This window comes from Alexandromys fortis, unplaced genomic scaffold, assembly GCF_014885135.2.
Source record: "Alexandromys fortis isolate MF-2015 unplaced genomic scaffold, M_Fortis_MF-2015_v1.1 scaffold_156, whole genome shotgun sequence".
Taxonomy (NCBI): Eukaryota; Metazoa; Chordata; class Mammalia; order Rodentia; family Cricetidae; genus Alexandromys; species Alexandromys fortis.
This window is the reverse complement of record NW_026068028.1, coordinates 948,279-972,039: the sequence shown is the minus strand read 5'-3', so window position 1 is coordinate 972,039 and position 23,761 is coordinate 948,279. Positions and strand designations below refer to the sequence as shown.

Here is a 23,761-nt window from a genome sequence, read left to right as displayed (position 1 = left end):
CAACACGCTGTAGGGTGAGTGATGTCAAACAGCCCTCCTTCAGGTGAGAGAACCAGGTGGGGGCAGGGAGAGGGCTCAGTGGGTGAAGTGCTGGATTTGCAAACCTGGGGACCTGGGTTGGACCCCTAACACCCATGTGAAAAATGGGATATGAGGCTGGAGACAGCTTAGTGGTTAAGAGCGCTAGTGGCTGGATCCTGAGGACCTAAACTGAGATCGCAGCACCCACTGAGTGTCTGCAAATCCCTGTAACTCCAGTTCTGAGGGATCTTGCTGAGTCCTGGCCTTCAGCTGCTCTTTCCTGCTAGAGCCTTCTAATTGAAGTTACTAGAAGCTGTGCCTAGTTTAGAGGATCAGAGGATGGGATTTTCACCTGTTGGCCATAGACTGCAGGGTATTTAAGCCTCCATGGCGCTATTAAAGAGGGGCTTTGTACCAGCGATTGGAGGTCCGTGTGTCGGTCTGTCTCTGCGTGTTTCCTCAACCTCCAGCCCCTTGCCCGAAGCTCGCGAGCTGGATTCTAGCGCATAGAGCGCAGACTGGGGGCACGGAGAGCGGCACATAGGTGCACCTGTACCCACGTGTCTAAACATACACGTACCCCCCCCCCACACACACACACCCTCACACACACCAAATGAACAGCCTGGGTGTGACAGTAAGCCTCTGTAATCCCAGCACTGGGGAGGCGTAGATGGGAAATGTTTCAACAGATAAGATGGGGGTGGGGAGGGGTGGGGAGACTAGTCAGTGGATAAAGTGTTTGCCATGCAAGCTTAAGAAACCGAGTTTGAATCCCCAGAACTCATGTAAAGCTCTGTGTAGCAGCACACAGCTGTAATCCCAGCGCTCCCGTGGGGAAACGAAACCTTTCACCAAACAAGTGGAAGGTGACGGCTGGCCCTAACTGTTCTCTGACCACCACACATGTACCATGCATGACCAGCACATGCCTGTACATGTATCCAATGTATTCACACACAAGTACTGTTTACACACACACACACACACCCCAGACCATTATGAGGCCAGATGTTTTGCTGAAGAATAGCAAGCTTTCTGATATTCTCAAATCCCCAGCAACACAGTGTCCTGGATCTTATCCATAAGGGGTTCCTAGTTTTTGTCTTTCGATAAAGGATTCGTACCCCCACATGAACAGCCCCCCTCCCCAACACTCTGCAGAGTCCAGGGGGTACAAGCTGGTTTCTGCCCAGAGGGGAGTGGCACTGCTTTAGATCTAATGACAGCAAAGGAGAGGGGGGACTGAGTAAGGCCACCGAGGGGAGCTGACAGGCGGGGACCCAGGGCTTTCGTCTGTCCCCACAGTCAACCTAGCTTGTGTCTGTCTGCTCCTGATTTACTGAAGAGCCTAGACTGGTTTTAAGGTACAGTCCCAAAGTGCTTCCCTTGACGACAGCATTCTCTGGGTCTTCAGTATAAGGCTGGGTAGGAGAATAGTATTCACCCCAAACGGTGTCTCTCTGGCTTATACTTCCTCTCAATTCCCATGAACCCCTGGGGGCAGGGGAGGAGCAAGAAGAGACAGGCCCAGAGAGATTAACAAAGTCTCCTACAATCACAGCAAGACTGGCAAGGTGAGCTGGACCCGTCCACCCCCTACCCACTTCTGCCAGGGATGGTGCTGACTGCTGCCAGGGTAGAAAGCTTGGGAGAAAAGGTCTTTGTGTGTGTGTGTGTCTGTGTATGTGTGTGGTACTTCCTAAAAATTTTCAGAGCCAATAGGGGACACAGGTCTGGAGCCCGAGCGACCGGTAGGGATGGCAGACAGGCCTGAGAGCTATCTGATGCATAGCTGTGCCTTGGGCTCTGTTGCTTAAACAGACTTCCCATGGCCCCATAAAGAAGGAATTGTGCTCCCTAATTGCTGGGGAAACGGGCTCAGAGACATTTAGACAGCTACCTCAGCCTCCCCAGCAATGAGCTGCCCTGCCACACCAGATGAGGCCCTCTGGGTAGACAACACTGGATGGGCTGTGTGTGTAGCCCCAGCCTCATGCCGAAATGAGTCACCCGCCAGTCAAAGAACCAGCCTGTCTGGGCAGATGACACATGAAGCTGTTTTGTACGTTAGGCGGAGCTGGGTCCAGAGAATGAAGTTCTATGCAGAAAAGCCGTCTCTTTTTCAATTGCGTTCCCTCTGCAAAACCCTTGGAAGCCAGCCAGGCCTGGTGACCCGTGGAAGGGGTGACGCTGTGCCCTGGTGTCCGAGCTGCACGGCTTGGCCAAGTCCACTGGGCCTTTTCCAGCGGACACACCTGTTTTGTTTTTACCCCGCAATGTGAACCAGATGTGAGGCACCTCTCTCTGGAGGAGGCCCTCAGTGCCGGCCACAGCTCACAGGGGGCAGCGGTGGCTGGCCGGCCTCCCCTAGCCCTCTGTCCGCTTCACACTCACAGCCGGTGCTCACAGACACCTCTGCATCTTCCCTGTGGGGAAGAAGCTGGAAAAGACACTGTACAAAGGTCCAAAGTTTGTATGTCCTGGATGGTCTGTCTAGGAACTTTTGGGACACTAGCTTGGTCCTTGTGTCATGTCTTTTCCACTAATGACATCTTAAAAACATAAATGAAGACCCCAGCGCAGAACGAAGGCTGAGTATCTGTTACTGGTGGCTCCACCTCACCCTGTGCTCTTGAGCAGGAGACTGAAGTCTGAGGGGCCCCGTGGATTCCATGGGGCTATAACCCCATTACTCTCACTGTTTACTTTAGCAACTGAGTTCTTCCCATTTTGGCCAGTGGAAACCTGTTCAAGCTGGTTGCTAGGCCAATTTTGCCATGACCTATCATTCCTGGACTTTTCTACTTCAAGTTGTTCCAGGCTACTCTGTCTTTTTCCTGTCCTGGCCACGGAATCAACCAGTTCTCTTCAAGGACCCTGGTTCTGTTTGGTGAAAATGGTGTTTGGAAGTCAATCCCGGCGGCAGAATGTGCTCACAGCTGTTGAGATGAATGGCTGCCTGTCCCCAGCAGTCCGGGCCAGAGCCGACAGAGGTGTGGATGCATGCGAGTGTGCACAGGCCTTCATACCTGTATTGCTGTTTTATTTTTCACAGTTCTAGGAAGAAGTGGGGGGTTATGGGTCACAATGGTAATCCCAGGAGGCTGAGTCTGGAGGATTGCCATGAGTTTGATGTCAGCCTGGTCTATATTGAGAATTCCAGGCCAGCGGGGCTACATATAGAGACTCTTAAAAAAAACTGAGCTGGGAGATGGTGGTGTACCAGTACTCTCCGAGAGGCAGAGGCAGGCAGATCTCTGTGAGTTCAAGGCCAGTCTGGTCTACAGAGCGAGTTTCAGGATAGCCAGAGCTACAGAGAAACCCTGCTGGAAAAACAAAAACAAACAAACAAACAAACAAAAATTGAATATAAAACCAGGCATGCTGGCAACAGCCTGTAATCACAGGGTTTAACAGAGGCAGGAAGATCTCTGTGAAATCAGTCTGGTCTGCCTTGCAAGTTCAGGCTAGCTGGGGTTATATAGTGAGACCCTGCTTGGAGTGACAGCTCCGTGGTTACGAGCACTTACTGTTTCATTCCCAGCACCCACATGGTGGCTTTCAACCATGTGTAACTCTAGTTTCAGGGGCTCTGATGCCTTCTTCTGGCCTCCTTGGGCATCAGGCACACATGTAGTACACCAGATGCACAAACAGTGCATCTGGTGTACTACACCCATAAAATAAGTATCTACACCCATAAAATAAGAACAAATACATCTCAAAACAGCTGAAAAGGAATAGAGAATTTCAGCTTAAAAAACCAAGGGCAAGGCTGGAGAGATGGCTCAGTGGTTAAGAGCACTGACTGCTCTTCCAGAGGACCAGGGTTCAATTCCCAGCACCCACATGGCAGCTCACAAGTGTCTGTAACTCCAGGATCCAACACTCTTAAACAGACAACGTGCAGGCAAAATACCAATGCACATAAAAAAAAATCAAGGACAGAGACGGGTGTAGATAGATAGATAGATAGATAGATAGATAGATAGATAGATAGATAGATATAAATAGATAGATAGGTGAATAGTAGGTAGATAGGTGATAGAGAGATGATAGGTAGGTGGGTAGATAGGTGGATGATTGATAGTAGATATTATTTGCAGGGGTGCATACCTATATTCCCAGAAACTCAGGAGGCTGAAGCAGAATTGCAAGTTCAAGATTAGGATGGGCAACTTAGCAAGATTCTATCTCAAAAAAGAAAATTATGGGGAGAGCCAGGGGGACCTTAGTGGTAGAGTGCACACTTAGCATTTAAAAGGCCCTGAGTTCAAATTCTAACGTGAAAAAATGGAGAATATATATTTGTGTGTGTATGTGTGTGATCTTAACTTTTCTCCCTATTTTTTGTGTAAGTGATGTGTGCTTGTTTGTTAATGACGTGTGGTGTGTGTGTGTGTGTGTGTGTGTGTGTATAGCATGACATGATGTGAACATGGAGGTTAAAGGATAAGTTTTTTATTTTGGAGACTGGGTGTCTCTGGAACTCACTCTGTAGACCAGGCTGGCCTCAAACTCACAGAGATCTGCCTGCTTCTGCCTCCCGAGTGCTGGGGAGTGGCACTATGCCAGGCTCAGAGGACAGCTTTTGAGATAAGCCAGTTCTTTCCCTCTACCGTGGGCTCCACACATCGATCCCAGGTTGCCAGGCTCTTCAGTTTCCCATAAATAATGAATTTTGATCATATAAACTTGCCAATTACCCTTTTCCTCCCTACTCTTTCATCCCTTCCCGCCCACACCCTTTGCTTTTAAATCTAGATTCTGAATATGTGAGAAAAAGTGATATTTGTCTTTCTGAACCTGGATTATTTTGTGAACTCTGGTTCCATTTTCCCCGTCTCTCCCCGTTTCCTGTCTTTCTCCATCTTTCTCCCTGACCCCCCGAACTGGCTCAAGCTTATTGTGTAGTCAAGAGTCATCTTGAACTCCAGATCCTCCTGCCTCCACTTCTCAAGCTCTGGGTTACAGCTGAGCGATGCAGGCTGGCTTCACACAATGTGTACTCCACATCTCAGAACCCGCTTGAGTCCCCAGCATCCTCCTTTCCCACTCCGGTATCGGAGCCAGGACCCAGTCCCTGTGTTTTATCGAGTGGCCAGGTCTTCACCAAGTCAGTGAGATTGCCTTTCTTTTCTGGTGTCCTCTCGCAATTAGACCGGGAAAGCAGATTTTTGGGTCAGGACTGGGATGAATTCCCCGTCTCATTGCGCAATTGCATCTATTAGCCCTGTTTGATGCCAGGGAACGTGGGATTCCAGAGCTGGCATCTGACTGAGGTCACACAGCCGTGGGAGGGGTTAGATTTGAACCTGAGCCACTCTGAGCTTTCTTCAGCTGGAGACAGACAACGTGGTAGCCAGGGAGGGATGAAAGGTCACCGGTGCTGGGTGCTGATTGGAGGGTGAGAGGTGGAGACTTCTTCCCTCCCTATCAGGGCTTCAGTAAGCCTAGCAATATGGCTGCTGGTAGGCCCGTCTTTTGCCTGTTAGGGGTTGTCTGGTCTTCGTGCCTCTAGCACCAGCATAACAGTAATCTGATCATTCAAAAAGAGACACATTTTCCCCGAGTTCTGTAAGTCACACCACCAACCTGGCCCGTGGCTCCAGCCTTCAGACTTCCTGGCTGCTCCTTAGACATCATTGGATGAGATCTCTCGTAAGGGAACATCCAGATGGAGCTGGCTCATGGCTCCTGGAGAACTTGGGTCTCCTTCAGTGGTTGCGGATTTCTCTGCCTAGCAGGTAAAAACAAGCCCCACTATTCCGGAAGCGTCTGAAACTCGGGACCATCCTGCAGTTTCAAAGTTGAAGTTCTGAGCCTTGTCCTCCGAGCCGCGTTCAGCCAGCATGTGTGTTTCATTTGGCCCTCACTTAATTAAAAGAATTTTTAAAAATTAGTTCACAACGTGAAAAAAATCAAGAGCGCCTCATAAAAAAATCCAGATTTTGGCTTCTCTGGAAAAATCAGATGTAGCAATAAGAGGCCCGCTTTCTCATGGCCGGAGTTGACCAGCGGCTGTCCCCTTAGCTTGGACATAGGTGCCCATTCTGCTCCAGTCCACACTGCTGCTGTCTGCCTGACATTTTGAGGAATAGTTATTCATTCAACAAACATTAAGCCTCTTCCCTGTCCAACCTCTAGGCTCCAGATCGACTCCAGATCGAGTTTATAGTTGACTCTTGCACTCTAAGAGCAGGCCATGAGAAAGCCAGCTCTGCTACCACGGGAACGAGGAAGAATGGTCCCAAACTCTGTCTCAGGTTCTTCAAAAGGGACTTCTGGTCCTAACTGAGCCTGTCTGTCATTTCTTCTTCAATGCCTCATCTGTCCTCCAACCCATTTTTCTTTTTTGTCCTGTACAAGAGGTCAGTTCAGGACCCTGTGCAAGCCAGGCAAGCACTCCACTGAATTACATCCCAGCCCCCACTTTCTATTTTTAGTATTTCAGATTATGTACATGTGTGTGAGTCTATGTGCACACAAGTGCTGGTGCCCATGGAGACTAGAGGCATTGGATCTCCCGGAGCTGGAGGTACAGGTAGTCGTGAGCTGACCTACACGGGTGCCGGGGACCGAATGGTCTGGCTCTTCACTGTTGAGCCACATCTCCAGCCCCCGTTCCCTCTTCATCTTTTTTATTTCCTGTTTATTTTTTGAGACAGAGTCTCTTGCCATGTAACCCTGGCTGAGCTGGAACTCACTCTTTTGCTCCCCACTTTTTGAGACAGGCTCTTTTGTAATCCAGGGTGGGTATTCTATGGCAGGTGGCCTTGAACTCCCAATGGCCTGCTTCTCCCTCCCAAGTGCTGGGGTTACAGATGTGCACCACCACACCTGTTGATTCTCACCCTTCTGTTAGTTCTGGGCATCTCTTCCAAGACCAGATCTTTGTGTTTATCTTGGGCCCTGGGCAGCTGCTATTTGGTCCGGGCATGGTGGGAGGAGAAGTGGGGAAGGCTCGGCTGTGGTATGAGGTGACATTAGGGCCACTGGTGATCTCTCACAGGAAGCTTGGAGTCTCTGGTCTTTGCAGTCTGGGACTGTAGTAGAAGGTGGGGTGAGAAGGGGCCAGAATCCCCGGGGTCAGGCGGGTTTAGCTGAAGTCCCAGCTTCACCGCTTACCGCGGTGTGTCCAACCGTGTCTACTTCTATCCTCTGAACATCTCACTGTCTAGAAAATGGGGCTAGAATTGTGTATTCACAAGACTAGTGTCAATATCACGTGTGATGTGTGTGCTGCTTTCTGATGCTGTTGCCTACAAAAAGCAACTTGGGCCAGGCAGTGGTGGCACACGCCTTGAATCCCAGCCAGGCAGTGGTGGCGCACTCCTTTAATCCCAGCACTCGGGAGGCAGAGGAAGGGGGAGCTCTGGCTTCAAGGCCAGCCTGGTCTACAGAGTGAGTTCCAGAACAGCCAGGGCTATACGGAGAAACCCTGTCTTAAAAAAAAAAAAAAAAAAGACAGTCTTTTACAGACACAGATATAGGCCAATCTGATATGAGCAGTTCCTTGATAGAGGGTCCCTCTTCCAGGTGACTCTAGGCTGTGTAGTTGACAGTAAAAACTGACAAGGCTGGGGTATCACATGCAAAGCGCTGCCCTGGGGTAGTGTAGCTCAGTGGCAGAGCCAGCATCCTCAGGCCCATGGATCAGTTCCTGGAGCTGGGGGGAGGGGGGGCTATGTGTGGCGTTTACCAGTGCTCACCAAACCGCCACTCTTTGTCACTGTTGTTGGGGCGGTGACATGCTATGAAACTGTCACAGGCATAGATTCAAGCAACCACCACCACCGAGAGACTCCTGTCACTCATTAGTCACAGTCCCCTCCCAAGCCTCTCGTGCCTCAGGCTCACCGCGGTCCCACAGGGATCCTGCCTCGGCTTCGACATTCTGGGATTTATTGTCGTGAACTCAGCTACATACATACAATATACATGTAAAATGATTATACATGTATGTATACCGAAAAATATCCCAAACAGCTATATACATACAATATACATGTAAAATAAAACACATGTATGTATACCGAAAAATATTTGAAACAGTTTTAAGATTTATTTTTTTTATTTGTTTACATGTGTGCTTGGTGTCCGAGGAGGTGGTGAGCCTCCCCGTGGTAGCTGAGGATCGAACCCAGGTCTTTCACGACAACAAGAAGTGCCCCTAACACCGAAGCCAGCTCTCTAGCTCTGTATTTTGTATTTTTGAGACAGGGTTTCACTGTGTTGGTCCAGGTTGGTTTCAAGCTTGTGGGCTCAGTGGATCCCCTTCTCCTCGGCCTTCCCAGGAGAGGGAGCTATGAGTCCACGTCCCCACCATACCTGGCTAAGCTTTTCTAAATGAACCGTGTTTTTAGTCTGTGACATAAATACCCAGGAGTGCATTAATGGGAAGCGCATGCTTAACGGCATCAGAAACCATGGAACTCTTTTCTGGGCTGTGCCACTGGTGTGGTGGGAGGCTGAGGCGAGAGGATTAGAAATTCAAGGTCATTATAGAACAACCTTGGGGCTAGCCTGGGCTCCAGGAGACCCAATCTCAACAAACAAGGCACCGCGGACAGACGATGGTTGCACCATTTTTCATTCCCGCCGCTTGCCGCTTTTTTTTGTTTGTTTGTTTTCTGTTTTGATGAACTTTGGTGACGTCAGCTCACTTAAGATGGAGCGTCATCTGCGATGTGACCCGGAAGGCACTTTCCCTCCTTGTCCCCCACATGTTTAGTTTTTCCTTTCACATGTCTCAGCTGAGTTCTAGCCCGTGGGTTTAGTGATCCGAGTGAAACCAGGCTGCCTCTGATTTTCAGGTTGGCACCAGGTCCTGCCAGGCCTTTCAATCAGCTGGGTGCAGGGAAGGGTCACCAGGAAACTCAGGCTGCTTGGACTCGACAGGAAGCGTGGGACGAAGCTGACTGGCTCCTGGTCAGCCGGGCTGGGGCCTGAGGCTTCCAGGCTGGCTCAGTGTGCACCGCCAGGAAACAGTCCAAGCTCTTTAACGGCCCCACCCCTGAAAACTAAATTCATAAGCGAGATAGCTCCAAGCTTCTTCCTCTGAGAACTAGCATCTGATAGCCTGGAATAAGACTGCATGCAGAGTGATGGTGACCGTGTGTCCTTCAGGCTCCTGCAGCTGTATTGGGGGCATGTGATGTTGGGGTGTCTACCTGGAGAAGACTACTGTAGTTTTGTTGCTGCTGTCTTTTTAAGGTTCATCTGTGTGCATGAGTGTTTTGCTTGCTCCATGGTGTGTGCACTGAGGGCGTGTTTGATGCCCTCGGAGGCCAGAAGAGAGCGTTGGAGCCCACGGAACTGGAGTTAAAGATGGTTGTGCGCTGCCATGTGGCTGTGGAGAACCAGCGCTGGGGTTATCTGCAAGATCAGCCAGTGCTCTTAGCCACCAAGCCTTCCCTCCAGCCACTACTGTGGGGTTTTCTGTAGTTGCTTGCATACATAATGGTATTGTGGCCTCTTTCTCACCCAAACTTAGCATGTGCACAAATGTTCTTTTCCATTTGTTTATCTGTTTATTTTTGAGAGTGTTAGAATTGTGCTCTGGGCCTCATACATAAACAAGTACTCTATCATGGGGCTACAGCATCCCGAGCCTACAAAACTGATTTAACCTTGCTTTTGGTTATTGTTGTTACTGTTGATTTGTTTAAGATAGAATCTTGCCATATATATATATGTGTATATACATACACATATACACATACACAATATATACATACACATACACACATAATATATATACATACATATATACACACATATATGTATATATATATGTATCTCAGATTGGCCTGGATTTCACAATCTTCTTACTTCTGAGACTGGGATTATGAAGGTGTGCCATGCACCCTTCATTTATTCATCTATTAATATCTAACATTATAGTTTGTGGCTGTTTTTCTGAAACAGGGTCGGCCCTTTAACTTACTATATAGCTGTAATGAGCATCTGATCCTCCTTCCTCCACCTCCCCAGTGCTGGGGTTACAGGCATAAGTCACCATGTCCAGTTTTTTCCAGCACTGGGGACTGAATTCAGAATTTCATGCATGCTAGGCAAGCCCCCTACCAATGAAACTACTGCCTCAGTCTTAACATTACATATTTTTAAATGTATTACATCCATGTTGGTAAATAGAGTCAGCGGATATCACAGTGGTGCAAGCCCTATAGTTTTACATAATTTTTTTCGAGACAGGGTTTCTCTGTAGCTTTGGTTCCTGTCCTGGAACTAGCTCTTGTAGACCAGGCTGGCCTTGAACTCACAGAATTCTGCCTGCCTCTGCCTCCCGAGTGCTGGAATTGAAGGCATGTGCCACCACTGCCCAGCTCACATAATTTTTTAAAAGGTTGTTTGTTTTTATTTCATGTGCATTGGTGTTTGGTCTACATGCATGTCTGTATGAGGGAGTCCGATCCACTGGAACTGAAGTTACAGACAGGTGTGAGCTGCCACGTGGGTGCTGGGAATCGAACTAGGGTCCTCAGGAAGAGCAGTCAATGCTCTTAACCACTGAGCCATCTCTCTGGTCCCAATTTCACATAATTTCACTTAAGTCTTCCAATAACTCCAAACCATAAGCAAGTGGACTATGAACACTGTTTTATTAGAACCTTCCAAGCCTAGGAGATAAATTCAACATATTAAATCATTTTCCACTGAGGTTTGGAAGCAAGGTAATGGAGCACTGGCTCCACAATTTGCCCCTTGTTCTACCTGGAAGGTGTCTGTGTGCAGGTCACTAGTCACAGTTATGTGTGCACATGAGATGCGATGGGTCCAAACTGGACGTTCTGTAAGTTCAAGTTACCCTTTGGGGAGGTGGAGAGAAGGCTCAGGAGTTAAGAGTATGTATTGCTCTTGCAGGGGGCTCAAGTTCAGTTCCCAGCACCCACGTTCACAGCTGCTATAACTGTAACTCCTGGGGATCGGATGCTTTCTTCTGCCCTCTGAGGGTGTCTGCCCTCATGCGCACATACCCACACAGACACATATAAACAATAATAGCATCAATCTTTAAAAAATGCGCAGCCGGGTTCGAGACCAGCCTGGTCTACAGAGCTAGTTCCAGGACAGGCTCCAAAGCCACAGAGAAACCCTGTCTCGAAAAACCAAAAAAAAAAAAAAAAAAAAAAAAAAAAAAAAAAAAAAAAAAAAAAAAAAAAAGCGCTGTTGGGCGGGGTGTTGGTGGTGCACGCCTTTAATCCCAGCAATTGGAGGCAGAGGCCAGTGTGGTCTACGGAGCCAGGGATATTACACAGAGAAACCCTGCCTAGAAAAAAAAAAATGAAACAAAAATACACTTTGTATTTTGACAACTTGGCATGGAAAGAAAAATGAAGTAAAAAAAATCTTATTAGTAATTTTAAAATGTCATTCACATGACAAATGATAAGATGGAGAGTGACGGAGAAGACACCCGACGGCCTCCTCTGGCCTCACGTCCATGGATGTGCACAGCTGTAACACACAACTGTGCACACGCCATAATTCAGCCATTTCATATGCACACGTGCATATATACAAATAAAGCTCCCTCCTTATAAAAAAATTAAATAATATTCCAGCGCATGTCTTGACCCCCATCTGGTTTACCTAGTCATCTGTTGGGGGACATTTAGGTTGATTCCACCTTCAGCTGTTGGGAAGAGTGCAGCCACAGACAAGGACGTGCAGATACCTGCTGAGCCCTTTCTACTTGGGGAAAAACTTGTTTAATTAATTTTGTACGAGTATGTGTTTTTGCAGACCCACCAGGTGTGTGGAGGTCTGAGGACTTTTCAGGAGTCAGTTTTCTGCTTCCTCCTGGTTTTTGAGGCAGGGTCTCTCTTGTCGTTTCTGCTGCTGTCCCGCACAACGCTAAGCGACACGCTAACGGCCAATCCTTCCATCGCCGCGGCTCAGCACATGTAGGCGCGGTTATAACCGTGAGCATCACATCTGTCTCTTCTAATGTGAGTCTTGGGATCCAACTCAGGTTTTGAGGATCCCGTGTAAAGCATTTTTACCTGCGGAGCCATCTTGCCCACCCTTTCTCTTCTTTTCTTTTTTAAATTCTTTCCTCTTTTTTATTACTTTATAAATAATACCAATCAAAACTCCCACTTTCTCCCCTCTCCCCACTTCCCTCCTGCTCTCCCCCTCCCCCCCCCTGTCCTAAGAGAGGGCAAGGCACCCTGCCCTGTGGGAAGTCCAAGCCCCTTCCCTCTACCCCTCTACATCCAGGCTTAGGAAGGTATGCATCCAAATAGACTAGGATCCCAAAATGCCAGTACATGCAGTAGAGACAAATCCCAGTGCCATTATCATTGACTCCTCAGTCTGCCCCAATTGTCAACCACATTCAGAGGGTCCAGTTTGATCCCTTGCTTGTTCATTCCCAGTCCAGCTGGAGATAGTGAGCTCCCATTAGCTCAGGCACACTGTCTAAGTGGGTGAACCAACCCCTTGTGGTCCTGACTTCCTTGTTCATATTCTCCCTCCTTCTGCTCTTCAGTGGACCTTGGGAGCTCAGTCCAATGCTCCGATGTGGGTCTCTGTCTCCATCTGTTGCTGGATGAAGGTTCTATGGTGATATTCAAGATAGTCATCAGTCTGACTACGGGATAAGGCCAGTTCAGGCACCCTCTCCTCCATTGCCCAGGGTCCTAGCTGGGGTCATCCCCATGGACTCCTGGTAACTCCTCAAGAGCCAAGCCTCTTGCCAACCCCAAAATGGCTCCCTCAATTAAGATATCTCCTTCCCTACTCCCATGTCCATTCTTCCTCCATCTCAACCATCCCATTCCCTCAAGCTCTCCCCAACCCTCCCCTTCTCCCCTCTCTATTCCCCCTCCCCTTCCCTCTACCTCATCGCCACCCCCATGCTCCCAACTTTTGCCTGGCGACCTTGTCTGCTTCAAATTTCCAGGAGGATCTATATATGTTTTTCTTTGGGTTCACCTTATTACTTAGCTTCTCTAGGATCATGAACTATATAGGCTTAATGTCCTTTGTTTATGGCTAGAATTCACCCTTTCTTTTCAGTTTTCCAGCTGCAGACTTGCTGGACCTGTATGGTAATTCTTGCCTTCCCATTGGGAGCCAGAGTGCCTGTACCATCTGGCATGCCCACTGGCAGTGTACATGTGTTCTAAACGATCAGCTATCTTTTAAAATATCTGCATGCCAAGCACATGCAGACCCACCACAACAACCGCAGATGGCACCCGGGAACTGAAAACTAGTTTGAGGCCACTCCATTGAACGCTGACTGCTTCTCTGCTGGTTTTCTGTTCTTGGACAAATACGTTGTGCCTTCCAGCCTTCGTTCTTGCTCCTCTGCCCCAAGCTCTGCACGGTCACAGTGGGCTTCTTAATACAAAGCTGAGCTCTGCTCCCTTGATTGGAATCTCCCATGGACGTCCCATTTTCCCCCTTGTAGCAATGCCTAATTCAGACAGTAGACTGGATGCCTCTTCCTGGACTAAATCTCCTCCCTCCCATCCTCAGTAGTTCTTACACAGCCACACAAACTTCCTTGGTAGTGTTCAAACCAACTAAGCCGGGCCATGGCTGTGGATGAGGTTCAGCTAGAATGCCTGCTTCCTAAATTTGAGGCCCAGGTTCAATACCTAGGACTGTATAAACCTGGGCATGTAGAACAGGCCTGTAATTCCTGCACTGGGGAGGCAGAGGTAGAAAGATCAAGAGTTCAAGGCCATCCTCTGCTGCAAAATGAGTTCTCAGCCTCCCTGGGCTACATGAAAGCCTGTCTCAATAAAAACACCAAAAAGGCTGGCAAGATGGCTCAGCAGGTAAAGATCGCTGTCGAGCCTGATGAACTGAGCTCAGTTTCCAGGACCCACTTGGTGGAAGGAGAGAACTGACTCCCACAAGCTGTCCTCTGACCTCCACGTGTGCACTGTGGCTTGTGTGGATACGCATGTGCGTGCATGTGCGCACACACACCAAACAAATCAATGTAAAAAATTATTTGAAAAGAAAACATATAAACAAACAAACAAAAACAGGTTTGGGGCTGCAGGGACAAGTTAATCCCTTCTGAGTTAAGAACAAATACTGTTCTTGCAGAGGACCTGACTTGAGTTTTGTTTCCAACACCCAGGTCAGGCTATTAGCAGCTACCCTGCAGCTCCAGCTCCAGTGAATCTGATGCCCTTCAGGACTCTTCAGGCATTGCACTCATGTTCACACATGCACACACACACACACACACACACACACACACACGAGAAAGAGAGAGAGAAGCTTATTCCTATGTTTGGATGTTTGTGTGTGGTGGCATCTGCCCAAGAATGTATCTTTTTTTGTTTGTTTGTTTTTGTTTTTTTGAGACAGGGTCTCTCTGTAGCTCTGGAGCCTGTCCTGGAACTAGCTCTTGTAGACCAGGCTGGCCTCGAACTCACAGAGATCCGCCTGCCTCTGCCCCCCCCCCCCCAGTGCTGGAATTAAAAGCGTGTGCCACCACCGCCGGGCTCCGAGGATGTATCTTACTCTCCATCCTTGCCTCTGTCATATCCCAGGACCAACAGCATCTTCTCAGAAAAGCTTCCCATCAATGTCCTAGAGCAGTGGCTCTCAACCTTCCTAACACTGCGACCCTTTAACACAGTTTCTCATGTTGTGGTGACCTCCAACTATAAAATTATTTTTGTTGATACTTCATTACTGCAGTGAATTGTGATGTAAATCTCTGTGTTTTCCGATGGTCTTAGATGACCCCCGTGAAAGGGTTGTTTGACTCCCAAAGGGGTCGTGACCCACAGGTTGAGAAGTGCTATCCTAGAGGCTATCCTGATTCACTTGTCAGTAGAGTGTAAGCACCTTTCCTGGTCCTTGTTTGCCCCTGTTCATTTTTGGTCTCATTGGCTCTCCATCTGATTAAGTCTATTTCTGTGGGGGCGGTCTCTGCATGCCATGGCCAGCAGAGTTAGTGATCCACGTGGGGCAAGAAGGAAGCCTGGTTCAGCCTGACCTCAGTAGCTGGGGCTGGATCAAACTCCCAGAGTCTGACTCCAGGCGGTTTATTGTAGGCATATTTAAGTACAGCACAATTTGGAAAACAGTTTCCTGGTGTAACACAATCCCCTGGGCACAAGGAGGCGCAATTACATTGGAACTCTTCTCAAAGGGCGCCACCTCTTCCACAAAGATGGGTTCTAATGATAGGCTAGGAAAACGCGTGTTATCTTAAGCAGGAGGATCTGGTGTGGTCTCTGTCCTGCAGCTAGCTCAGAGGTTATCTGGACTTTTAGCCACTTCCATCCAGTCCTGGTTGTGGGAGCGTGGGGGTGGGGTGGGGGGTTGGGAAATGGGGATGGTGGGGACAGGTATGGCCTGGCCCTGCAGATAGTGCGAAGATCACTTTGGTTGTTAGCTACCTCCAGTCCCAGGCTTCTGGGCAGAAGACAGATAACTCTTCCCTTGAAAAGACAACGCTCAGTGTTTAAAGTCCCCGGCTTCCCTAGTGCCATCTGTGATTGCAAGGACCATTGTGCTCCCAGCGTATTTCTGTCATGTTCCTCTTGTCACCGTGAGATACTGCCATTATAAGCCGTCATTTGCTTAGAGGTCATTTCTTTCCTCCAGTTTGCTTGGTTCCAGGAAGAGGTGTTGACACCTTGGATGACTGACCTGCAGCCTATAAAAACTGGGTTTCCAACACAGGACTCCGGCCTCATTTCCTTCGTGTCTTTGTGGGAGGAGCACGGTTTAGCTTCCAGGCTCCCTACGATGCTGCCCTGAATCTCCTCCCATGGCTGAGTCATGGAGAAGGGGTGAGGAGGGGCAGAGCAGGCCACAAACTCTAATGCAGGCTCTTCAAGCTTTTATTTATCCATTTTGGTTTTTCAAGACAGGGTTTCTCTGTGTAACAGTCCTGGCTGTCCTGGAACTTGCTTTGTAGACCAGGCTGGCCTTGACTTCAGAGATCTATCTGCTTCCTCCTGGGTGGTAGGATTAAAAGCGCGCACCATCACAACTTGGCTCTTCAAGGTTTTTGAATTGAGATATTTAATTCACGGATCACAAAGTAGACCCCGTAGGAGCATATATGTCATACATACCTTCAGTAAATTCGCAGTTTTGCAGCTACCATGACCATGTAAGTTCAGAGCGTTTAGTCACGGCCAAGAAACTGTGGGGCAAGGGAGACGGTTCAGTGGGAAGAATGCTCACGAGCCAGCCAATCTAGTCAAAATGGAGAGCTCCAGGTTCAGCGAGAGACCCTATTCCAAAATGAAGTGGGAGGCTGGAGAGATGGCTCAGTGGTTAAGAACGCTTGCTGCTCTTGCAGAGGACCCGGGTTTACATTCCAGTATCCACATCAGATAGCTCATAACCATCTATAACTCCAGAAGCTTCGACACCCTCTTCTGGCCTCTGTGGACGCCCACACACGTGTGTCATATATGAAAGAAATAGAGGAAGACACACAATGTTGACCTCTGGCCTTCATATGCATATGTGTATATGTGACTATGCATGTGAATATGTACATACTCAAACACACAGACTCTGTACCCATTAGAAGTCACTTGTGCCCCCCTCCTCCCCAGCCACAGTCAATCATTCCCTCTCTACTGCTCTTCCCGTAGATTTATCTACCTGGATGTTTTATATACACACGTGAACTCCTAGACATGGCCTTTGTGTCTGGTTTGTTTCACTTAGCACAATGACTGTAGAGTCACGTGTTAAGACCCTCCCAGGGAACAGATGGGGCTCAAATGGGGGCTCTGGGATTATAAAAGGCTCAGTTACAAGGGTGTGGACCATGGTAGAGTATCCCAGGGTTAGTAACATCAGGGAGCCCCTCCCACCCACAGACTGGGAAGAGTGAGGAAGGGCTCTCACTGGGATCTAGGCGTGGAGAAGGCTCTGTAGGGAGAGCCATTTAGTTAAGAAATGAGCCTAAACTGTGGGGACTTTGCTGGGATGGGAAAAGGGAATGAGCCTTGTAAATTTCCTCTCCTGTCTCTTGTGGGTACTGTATTTTTACTCCTGGGGTCCAGAGGCAAAAAGCCCCCTTTGTTTTGGTTGCACAGTCTCTCCACGCAGTGACACAGTTGGGGGGGGGGGCACTGGGAAGGGTGAGAAGTGAAACCCAAGGAGACACTTGTCTTTCAGCAGACAAGCTTCCCTCAACCCCCTGAAGATGCATAACTTGGTGAGAGGGACCACTGAGGCTCACGTTACATTGTTGCATGGTAATGTACATTCTGCCACTTTCTGTTGAATCCTAAAACATTAGTCATTGCCAGTGTCCTTTGTTCAAGCCAGAGGAGAGAGCTGTGGTGCTCCAGACTGAGCAGTGGTGACGGGTCATCCTCAGGTCACAGCTGCTATCTGAGTGGCCCTCATCGGTTTCCTATACCTTACCTCTTTCCGACCTCTTGTCTTGACTGGGTAGAGCTGACTTGAGAAGTTCGAGTCCTAGGCCTGGGAATGGTTTAGCTGGTGGAGTGCTTGCGAGGGACTGGGTTCAGTCTTCCAGCATCGTGTAAAACAGTGTTGTAGTGTGCCCCTGTACTCAGGAGATACAGGTAGGGACATCTTTGGCAGCATAGTGAATTAGAGATCAGCATGAGCTGGGTAAAACTTTGACCAAAACGAAACAAAAACGATGTATCTAGCTGGGTGGTGGCAATGCACATCTTTAATCCCAGCACTCAGGAGGCAGAGGCAGGTAGATCTCTGAGTTCAAGGCCAGCCTGGTCTGCAGATCGAGTTCCGGGACAGCCAGGACTACACAGGAAAACCCTGTCTCAAAAATAAAACAAAATCCCCCAAAAACTCCAAACAAGAAAAACAACAACAAACAAAGAAGCGACACCCCCCACCACCAAAAACAAAAAAATAACAACAACAACAACAAAAACCCCACACTGTGTTCACTGGCTAGAGTTAGTGCTGTCTGAATTACCCAGTGGTGGCTAAGGGGGGTGGACTATTGGGACAGGGCCTTATGTACTCCAGGATGGCCTCAAGTTTGTTTTCCTTGAACTTCTGATCCTCTGGCTTCTACTCCCAAGTGCCACCACTCCTGGTTGGTGCAGTGCTGGGGATCAGCCCAGCACCCCATGCATGACAGGCAAGCACTCTACCCACTGACCTACATCCCCAGCCCTGCAAATATTTGGCTGAAGTCCTCAAAGTGGTACTAGGGAACTGTGTTGAAATAGGAGCGGTGGCGGGGCTGCGTCCCCAACACCCCGGCCACTTGGCTAGCTCACGCCCGAAATAACAACACACAAACTGTATTCATTTAAAGAACTGCTTGGCCCATGAACTCTAGCCCTTACAGGCTAATTCTCGCACCTGGACTAGCCCATTTCTAATAATGTGTGTAAGCACCCCAAGGTGCGCTTACCGGGAAGATTCTAGCCTACATCTATCTTCATCGCGTGTGCCTCAGAGAGCAGAGCTATCGCGTCTACCCGGGAGAGCTGAGCATGGCTTCTCTCCGGGAGCAGAGCAGAGTCTGACCTCACTTCCTTTTCTGCCCAGAATTCTATTCTGTTTACTCCTCCCATCTATGTTCCAAGCCATGAGGCCAAGCAGCTGGTTTATTATAACTTAACCAATGAAATCAATAGATTGATATATGACACTCCCACATCAGAACTGCATCTTGTACAGCTTTTGGAGTCTGTCCGGAACTCATTCTGTAGACCAGGCTGGCCTCGAACTCACACAGAGATCCTCCTGTCTCTGCCTCCCGAGTGCTGGGATTAAAGGTGTGCACCACCACTGTCCAGCTATTTTATTATCTTTAAAGGGGAGAGAGAGATAGTTCTAATTTTCTTGGCCTTGACAGCACCCCCTAATCCTTTATTATTATTATTATTATTTAATGACAAGGTGTTATGAAGCCCAGGCTGGCTTCAAACTCTTTATATAACCAAGGATGACCTTGAACTTTTGATCCTCCTGCTTCCACCTCCAAAGCGTTGGGATTACAGGTGTGTGCCAGCAGAGACAATTGTGAGCTGCCATGCAGGTGCTGGGAATTGAACCCAGGGCCATGTACAAGAGCAGCCAGTAAGTACTCTTTTTTTTTTTTTTTAAGATTTATTTATTTTGTACACAACATTCCTTCCACGTATGCTTGAGTGCCAGATGGCCTCACCATAGATGGCCGCGAGCCACCATGTGGTTGCTGGGAATTGAAACTCAGGACCTCTAGAAGAGCAGTCAGTGTTCTTAACCTCTGGAGCCATCTCTCCAACCCCTCACTTTATTTCTTAAAACATTATTTTGGCTGGGCCATTGTGGCACACACCTTTAATTCCAGCACTTGGGAGGCAGAGGCAGGCAGATCTTTGTGAGTACAAGAGCTAGTTCCAGGACAGCCAGGGCTATTACTCAGAGAAACACTGTCTTGAAAAAAAAATTATTTATTTTATGTTTATGGGTGCTATTGTCTGCTTGTGTGTCTGTGTACCATGTGAGTGCCAGAGCCCATGGAGGCCAGAAGAGAGCATCAGGTCCCCTGGAAGTGGAGTTACAGTTATGAACTACCATGTTGACGCTGGGTACTGAATCTCGGTCCTCTGACAAAACAGTCAGTGCTCTTAAACACTGAGCCATCTCCAGACTTCTTAAACATTATTTTACATGACTTTTTAGCCCTACGAGATAGGGTCTTTTAGTCAAGGTTGGCCCCCAACTCACAATCCTTCAGCCTCAGCCTCTACAGTGCTAAAACCATAGGTATATGCTACCATACCCAACTGCACAATAATTTTGAAAATTATAGGCAAAAATCTGGGTGTGGGTGCACATACCTGTAATGCTAGCCTGTAGGGGTGGAAGGGGGGGGAGTTCAAGGTCACCTTTATCTCTTCAGTGAGCCTGGACTACCTTAGACCCAGTCCAAAAAGGAAGGGCTGGATAGCAGCTCAGTAGCTCAGTGGGTAGGGTGCTTGCCTTACAAGGCTGAGGTCTTGAGTTTGAGCCTCAGAAACCATTCATAAACACAGTGGGGCAGGGAGGGGAGGAGTGGGGGAGGGGGAGACCGAGTGCTATCTTAGGGACAGGAGGCAGGGACCAGCCTGGGGCTTGCTGTCTGGCTAGCCAGGGCCACTCTGTTCTAGGACAGTGAGAGATCCTGTCTTAAAAAAAAAAAAAAAACAAAGTAGACAATGCCTGAGGGATGAAAGATGAGATTATCATCTGGATTCTAGATGTGCAGATAGCGACACACACACACCGCACTCTTGTAAAGATGCAAATAAAAAAACAAAAAAGAAAGAAAAACACCAGTTATGGTCACACGTGGCCCAGGGCACGCAGCCTGTGGTTCTGTGTGGCAATGGCTGGTGAGCAGTGGTGGGGTGGCGCACGCCTTTAGTCCCAGCACTCAGGAGGCAGAGGCAGGTGGATCTCTGTGAGTTCAAGGCCAGCCTGGTCTACAAGAGTCAGTTCCAGGACAGCTAGAACTGTTACACAGAGAAACCCTGCCTCAAAAAAACCAACCCCCTCCCCCCCCAAAAAAACCTTGCACGTTGACCAGGTGGTTGGGCCAAGCACCCAAGAGGCAGAGGTGAGTAGACCTCAGCCTCATCTACGTAGTGAGTTCCAGGACAGCAGGGCTACACAGAAAAACCCTGTCTTGAAAACCCAAACCAAACCCACAACAAATTTATATGTCGGAAAAAACAAAAACAAAAAAAAAAAAAAATTTATATGTCGGGGCTGGAGAGATAGCCCAGTGGTTAGAGCACTAACTAGCGACTCTTGCAGACCTGAGCGCTATCCCCAGCTCGTAAACGGAAGCTCTGGTGTACAGTGATGAGCTAGGGTGGGCTGTGGGCTTCCTTTGCTGTGGAAGGTCGCGAGCATGCAAGGGAACATCCTATCTTAGCCATGCTGAAGGGTTTGGTAGCCCACAACCTGGCCTGGCCAACAGGAGCTGGCAGGCCATCTCCCTCTGCTCCACTGTCCCCCTGTCCCCCTGTCCCTCCCCCTCCCTTCCCCCATCAAGTCCTTTACTTTCACTTTCTACTCTGCTGCCCCTTTAAGCATGCCCTGTGCCACTTTAGGGGTTTGTAAAATACAGCTGCAGTCAGGAGGCTACAGGGGCTCCATGGGGTTTTACTCTCCCTCCTCTTCCCCCCAAAACTTTCTTTGGCCCCCAACAATCCTCTCCTTTGGGGCCAGCGGCTGCAAGGACATCTCTAACAGGCTATGTCAGGCTTCTGTGACCTGCCAGGCTAGCCCTTCCGTGTGCCACCCAACTTCCTTTACCGTCCCCCTCTCTCCAGGATAGGGAGCTGGCACCCTGGGCCACTGAGCGAGCCAGGACTCTCCAGCCCTTTGATGAATGGGATCTTCGGGGAAGGCCACCCACGCTTCTCGATGTTTCTCTAGGATCTTATCCTTAGGATTTGCAGTACAGACTTAATGTTTCCTTGGAGGAATGTATAGGAAAGAAGAAAAGCAGGAAAGGAAACAGGAATTCAAATACCACTTATCCCACGAGGGAGCCGTGACCCAAACTCTGAGCCTCACTGGGAGCCAGGCTTTCTGGGGTGGAGAGCTCAGGCCTGGCTCCTCAGGTCTAGTTCCCCAGACTTGGGCTCCACCCTGGCTGCGAAGGCCCCAGACCACCTCGCCCCACCCTGAGAACGACCTCTTGCTCAGCCACATGAAGGTAACCAGTGTCTGGTGGCTTATGGGACAGGCTTGTCAGGGACTTCCTGCCTTTGATGCATGCAATTCCCATGCTATGTGTGCCGGGCGGGGCCTCTGAAGACGAGAGGACCCTTAGACTTCCTGAGTGTCTCAGTGTTCAGACTCTTGGGGTTTGTGGTTAGAGGCGCTGATACGAACATTGTGTTCTAGAGAGTGTGCCCTCTGGGTCGCAGAAAGCTAACAAAATCAAGCTGACCAAGAGGGTCTGAAAGGCCCTTGAAATTGCTTTTAGCAGCGATTGAATGACGGGCTGATGGACACGGGTGGGGGAGGGAGGAGGGTATGACCACAGATTCCTTCCGCTGGCTGGGCTGTTTCGTCCTTCATGCCAGCTCTCTCAAATGCCACGGGAGATTTGGCAAGCACTCACTGTTACCGAGGCCTGAGAAATGGCACTGTAGCCTTCTCACAGATGGAAAAACTGAGGCTCGGTGAGGTTCAAGTGACTGCCCCTAGAATACACAGGGGACAAGAGCTCTCTCTCTCTTTCTGTGTGTGTGTGTGTGTGTGTGTGTGTGTGTGTGAGAGAGAGAGAGAGAGAGAGAGAGAGAGAGAGAGAGAGAGAGAGACTACATCTTGTGGGAGTCAGCTCTCTCCCCCCACCATGTGGATTCTGGGCACGGGACTCAGGGCACCAGGCTTGGTGGCAAGTACCTTTACCTGCTGAGTCATCTTGCTAGTCTGTCCCTCTCTAAATTAGCTGCTAACATGGCATTTCGCGGGTTTCTCCACCGGACAACCTGCTCTGAGAGGAACACGTGTGGACATTGCTCAGAATTCCTCAGAAGAGCTCTGGCCTCTGCCTTTCGCTTCTTGTTTGTTCAATGTTGTTTGTAGGAACTTGGTGTCCAACCTTGTGCATCCCAAGCACTCTACCATTGAATGACACCTCCAGGCCCTCAACCACTTGTTTTCTCAGAATTTTTATGCTTGGGAACTGGAGAGATGACTCAGTGGTTGAGAGCACTGGCCGCTCCTGCAGAAGACCCAGGTTCAGTTCCTAGCAACCACTTGGTGGCTCACAACCATCTGTAACTCCAGTCCCAGGGGGTCTAACATCCTCTCCTGGCTCTAGAAGGCACCAGGCACACAGTTGGTGCACGGGCATATATATATATAGACAATCACCCATGCATAGAAACTAAAAATAGATAAATCTTTAAAAACGGCATGAGGCATGAGCTCGGGAGTGCCTGTGCTCTTAGAGACCCTAGAAGCTGGATTCCCGAAGCTGCAGTTACAGGTGCTTGTGAGCTGCCCGATGTGTGTGCTGGAAGCAGAACGTGGGTGCTTCTAGGAGAGCAGTCTGTGCCATGTCTCGGGCCCTGGAGCCAAGTATGTGGAGAGGTCACTGGGATGTTGTTGCTCAGCGTGTGCTGGTCCCAGTTGGCTGGGTTTTAGGCGCCTTGCTGCTGGCTCCTGCAGCAGTGGCTTTTGTCTCAGTCAGCCTGGGCATCAGCCAGGGCTCCTCTCTGGGTGGCTGTCTTTTTCTCAGGTCTGTCCCCTGAGGATTCTGACCCTCAGTGAAAGTGGTTCCCCTCCCCCACTCTAAAGATGAGAAGAACCTGGGAACATCCTTTGAGGACTGTAAACGAAGGCTTTTTTCTGTCCTGCCCATTCTGCAGCTGTTTTTAAAATAATCACTCAGAGGTTCATATTAATTATAAATGTTTGCAGGGCGGTGGTGGTGCACGCCTTTAATCCCAGCACTCGGGAGGCAGAGGCAGGCGGATCTCTGTGAGCTCGAGGCCAGCCTGGTCTACAAGAGCTAGTGCCAGGACAGGCTCCAAAGCCACAGAGAAACCCTGTCTCAAAAAAACAAAAACAAAAATAAATAAATAAATAAATTATAAATGTTTGACTGATGGCTCAGGCTTATTACTAAGTAGCTCTTACACTTAAATTAACCAATATTTCGTGTTTATGCCCTGCCACGTGGTTCATGTCTTGTTACCTCATTTCCTACCTGTCTTGCTCTCTCAGACGCTGGCTGGCATCTCCCAGACTCTGCCCTTCT

At 49.0% G+C, this 23,761-nt stretch overlaps 1 long non-coding RNA gene across 1 annotated transcript; it reads right to left on the bottom strand.

Moving 5' to 3' along the window:
- Window positions 1-15,023: 15,023 nt before the first annotated feature.
- On the bottom strand, window positions 15,024-18,538 carry LOC126514978 (uncharacterized). Its single transcript, XR_007595719.1, has 4 exons — window positions 18,419-18,538; window positions 17,428-17,572; window positions 16,113-16,428; window positions 15,024-15,992 (listed from the first exon to the last, which is right to left on the bottom strand). It is a non-coding gene; the product is annotated as an uncharacterized lncRNA (long non-coding RNA).
- Between the last annotated feature and the right edge of the window lie 5,223 nt (window positions 18,539-23,761).